General features: G+C 41.9%; 1 pseudogene; it reads left to right on the forward strand.

The window, feature by feature from the left end:
- Positions 1–1,788: 1,788 nt before the first annotated feature.
- LOC138826083 (cytochrome b5 reductase 4-like) lies at positions 1,789–3,592 on the forward strand (annotated as a pseudogene).
- Positions 3,593–4,924: the final 1,332 nt, after the last annotated feature.

A 4,924-nucleotide genomic window follows, 5' to 3' on the forward strand; every position in this document is an offset into this window, starting at 1 on the left:
GATATATTTATTCATAGGAGCATATATAAGTCATATAAAACTTTGGGGAATATTTAACTGTGGAATGGATAGCTCTAAATCACAAGTTAGCAGTACTTCTCTATTTCTCCTCACCTCATAGGAGTGCGTGAAATATTGCTCTCTAGCTCTACATGAAGCCCATGACTGAGATTTGTTACTGTCATCAACTCCTACTTCAAACTGGCCTCTCAATGATATCCTTCAGAGCTCTGATGCTCACGCCTCATAGGGCAGGCTCCAGCCCCAAAGTCATGAATAAACTTATAGTCCAATTACCATTTTTGCCAGGCACCCATGACTACGCCTGTAATCCTAGCTACTCAGGAGGCTGAGATCTGAGAATTGAGGTTCAAAGCTAGCCCAGACAGGAAAGTCCATGAAACTCTTATCTCCAATAAATCACCAGAAAATTGGAAGTGGTGCTGTGGCCAAGTGGTAGAGCGCTAGCCTTGAGATAAAGAGCTGAGGGACAGTGCCCAGGCCCAGAGTTCAAGACCCACAACCAACAAAAATAAAAATAAAAATAAAAATGCCCTTCTTCCTTGGGTAGTGGAGGAAGTAAGAATTAAATAGTGTTAATATTAAATTTCATTACTTCCAAGGTTACAGGTTAAAATAAATTATATACCTAAAAAAGGACTTGTGTATAAAGAACTCACTTAAAAAGTTCTACTGAAAATTGGCAAAGAATTTGAGTAGAGGATATACAAATGTAAAGCACATAAAAAAATGTTCCACATTATTAGTCATCAGAAAATTACAAATCAAAGCCTTGAGATACCATTTCATATTCACTAGAATAGTTACAATTAGAACTTAAAGAGGAAAATAACAAGTAATGGTGTTGGTGTTCATCCCTGTGCCAAAATACATGAGATAACTTCTTTTTTTAAATTTTTATTTATTTTTTATTGTGAAAATACTGTACAGAGGGGTTACAATTACATGGGCAAGATAATGAGTACATTTCTTATCAAGCATTGTAGCCTCCTCCTTTGTTTCCCCTTCCCATCCATTCCCAGCCTCCCCTCGACCCACCACCCAATCCTCCCCCCACCTAAGTTGTAAAGTTCATTTTCGACATGACAACTTGTACTTCTCATTGTTGCAACGGGTCCACCTGTACTGAGATAACTTCTAAAGAGGAAACTCCTAGAGGTCTGCCCAGGAGAATTGCAAACATGTTTACAGAAGAACTTGTACATAAATGTTTACACATTATTAATAATAGCCAGAAGATGATACATTCATAGAACAGAATACTCTTTGCCCAAAACAGGAGTGGAATATATATTTATATATATAATATATATTTCATGAATAAAAATTTGAAAACATTTTGCTAAGTGAAAGGACCTAGATACAAGTGGTGATGTTGTGTGATTGACTCCATTTATATAAAATGTAGAGAACAGGCCAAATTTTGCAAAGTAAATTGGGAGAAGGGGACACAAGGGTGTTGGTGCACATGATTTCTTTTTAGGGTGGTGAAAATGCTCTAGAACTACAGTGGTATAATTGCACACTTATAGATACACTAAAAACCAATGAAGTGCACTCTGAAAGGGTTAATTTTATTAGTATGTAACCAATGAAAATGTTCTTACAAAAAAAAGTAGCTTCCTTATTTTAGAAAGAATAAAAAGGCTCTATTATTTAACGTTAAGACCAATGAAGCAGGGCGTCTGCCCGGCCACGGAGCCGCAGCGAACGGCGCTGAGCCCTGCGGTGTGGACTCGGGGCAGGGCCGGGCCAGGCCAGGCCGGGCCGGGGGTCCAGGATGCTGAACGTTCCGTCTCAGTCCTTCCCAGGCCCCAGCTCCCAGCAGCGCGCCGCCTCTGGGGGCCGCAGCAAAGTCCCTTTAAAACAAGGCAGAAGTCTTAGGGATTGGATTCGACTGACCAAAAGTGGAAAGGATCTGACAGGTGTGCAAGGCAGGCTGGTAGAAGTCACTGAAGAAGAACTTAAGAAACACAACAGGGAAGACGATTGCTGGCGTGAGGGGGTATGCTTATAACGTCAGCCAGTAGGTGGAGCATCACCCTGGCGGGGAAGAGGAGCTCCCGAGAGCAGCGGGAGCGGATGGCACCGATCTTTTCCATCAGGTTCACCGTTGGGTCAATTATGAATCCATGCTGAAGGAATGCCTGGTTGGCAGGATGGCAGTGAAGCTCACTGCGCTGACAGACTATCGTGAGGAAAGGCGAGTCGTAAATGGTTTGCTTCCGAAGAGGCCAGCGGAAAGTCCCTCTTCTCCGCTACGACTGGTTCCAAACAGACTCTTAAGTTACCATTGTCCTGTACACAAAACAGAAGGATATCAGTTTAGTATCAATAATCATTGATCAGCAGGATGGTTCCTTTAGAGCAGAAACAATCATGAAGGATTATTCATATCTTATACATATTGGGCTAAGCCATGAGGTTCAGGAAGACTTTTCTGTGCGGGTTGTTGAGGACGTGGGACAAATAGAGATCATCCTTAAGAAAAGAGAGGATACTTCCTGGAAGAGTCTGGGCCATCCCCTGGAGATGCGCGGTTCATTTATTCCAAGGAGAGATAGAGGTCTGAACTACAGGCAGTGCCGGCTGGCGTCACTGCTGACACGAGGCTCTTGTGTGGCCCTGTCTCCACACACTCATCTGCAGGTGCCGGCCGGGCACCATGTTTGCCTCAAGCTGACCACTGCAGGTTCAGAAATAGTGAAGCCATATACACCTGCATCTGATTCCTTAGTCTCAGAGTGCAAAGAGCCAGTTCTTCCTAACAGTAAACACATTTACTTTTTGATCAAAAGTTATCCTTCTGGACTCTTCACACCCGAGCTTGATCGTCTTGAGACAGGAGATTTTGTTTCTGTAAGCAGTCCTGTGGGCAGTTTTAAAATATCCAAACTCCAGGAATTAGAAGATCTCTTTTTATTGGCAGCCAGAACAGGCTTCACACCAATGGTTAAAATTCTGAATTATGCTTTGACTAATGTACCCAGTCTCAGGAAGATAAAGTTGATGTTCTTCAATAAAACAGAGGATGATATAATTTGGAGAAGACAATTGGAGAAATTGGCCTTTGACAATGAAAGATTTGATGTTGAATTTGTTCTCTCAGCACCTGCTTTGGAATGGAATGGCAAACGGGGACACATTTCACCAGCTCTTCTCTCTGAATTTTTTTTTTTTTTTTGGGTCCAGTCATGGGGCCTGAACTCTGGGCCTGGGCACTGTCCCTCAGCTCTTCAGCTCAAGGCTAGCGCTCTACCACTTGAGCCACAGCGCCACTTCCGGCTTTTTTTTTCTTATGTGGTGCTGAAGAATTGAACCCAGGGCCTCGAGCATGCAAGGCAAGTGCTCTACCACTGAGCCACCTTCCCAGCCCCTTCTCTCTGAATTTTTGAAAAGAAGTCTAGAAAACTCCAAAGTCCTCCTGTGCATTTGTGGACCAGTGCCATTTACAGAGCTTGGAACTGGGTTGCTGTATATCTTAACTTCTCCACAGATGAGATCCATAGTTTTACAGCATGATGAAGACCTTCCATTGTCTTCTATTCAACCAGGTTATTTTCATCTGTGATGGACTGGCTTTTTTTGTTTGTTTTGCTGGTCATGGGGCCTGAACTCTGGGTCTGGGTGCTGTCCCTCAGCTCTTCAGCTCAAGGCTAGTACTCACCACTGGAGCCACAGTGCCACTTCTGGCTTTTTTTTTCTGTTTTATGTGGTGCTGAGGAATCGAACCCAGGGCCTCATGCATGCAAGGCAAGCACTCTACCGCTGAGCCACCTTCCCAGCCCAGGACTGGCATTTTTTTAAGTGAACATTTTTTTTTTTTTTTTTTTTGGGTCCAGTCGTGGGGCCTGAACTCAGGGCCTGGGCGCTGTCCCTCAGCTCTTCAGCTCAAGGCTATCACTCTACTACTTGAGCCACAGCGCCACTTCTGGCTTTTTTCTTTTTGCTTATGTGGTGCTGAGGAATTGAACCCAGGGCCTCATGCATGCAAGGCAAGCGCTCTACCACTGAGCCACCTTCCCAGCCCCTTAAGTGAACATTTTTGTATGTCCTAAAGGTTAACTATAGTCCAGGCTTCCATTTCTTAAGTGAAATCCAATGTTCCCTCAGTACAGGTAACTTTTGGTTTTTTACTACTGATATTTAACCTGGACAGCCAATCATGGCAACAGTGACATGCAAGATTCTTTGTTATAGGTTACAAATTTCCTTGTATTCAGATTGTTTCACTGTTCTACCACATCACTTGCCAATGGTCACTTTGATTATGTTTCTATGCTATTGTAATGTATTATTAGCAATACATTCTATTTTACTCAGGAATTGATCATTTATGTCTTTGTTGTTAATATTAAAATGTGAAATATGGTAATTTATTAAGTGACCCAAACAATTTTTTGTACGTATGGCATTGATGCAGAGTAGAATAAAATTATACTTCAGAGCTTGAAAAAAAAAGACCAATCAACCAACCAATGTTGATCTATTCATTTATAAATAAGATAAGTGGCTAGAGATATGGCTTAGTATGCTTTGTATGCCTAAGGCCCTGGGTTTGCTTCCTAATACACGAGAAAAGAAAAACATTAATTAAAAGAGGAAATCATTACATAAAGATTGATACTTGTAAATACTTTATAGCAACTTTAAACTTTGGTGAGGGGGCAGGGGAGGATTAGATGGGAAGGGGAAACAAAGGAGGAGGCTACAATGCTTGATAAAAAATGTACTCATTATCTTGCCCATGTAATTGTAACCCCTCTGTACAGTATTTTCACAATAAAAAAAAGAATGTAAAAAAAACCCAACTAAGTGTTTTGGTTTAATTATTTACTTTTTTTGGGTCAACTTGGTACCTAAAGCTTTTGCTCATTAGCTAGTGCTCTACCAACTAAGCCAT

The sequence above is a fragment of the Dipodomys merriami genome, unplaced genomic scaffold (genome assembly GCF_024711535.1).
Source record: "Dipodomys merriami isolate MVZ:Mamm:240054 unplaced genomic scaffold, mDipMer1.0.p SCAF_1, whole genome shotgun sequence".
In the NCBI taxonomy this organism is placed as follows: Eukaryota; Metazoa; Chordata; class Mammalia; order Rodentia; family Heteromyidae; genus Dipodomys; species Dipodomys merriami.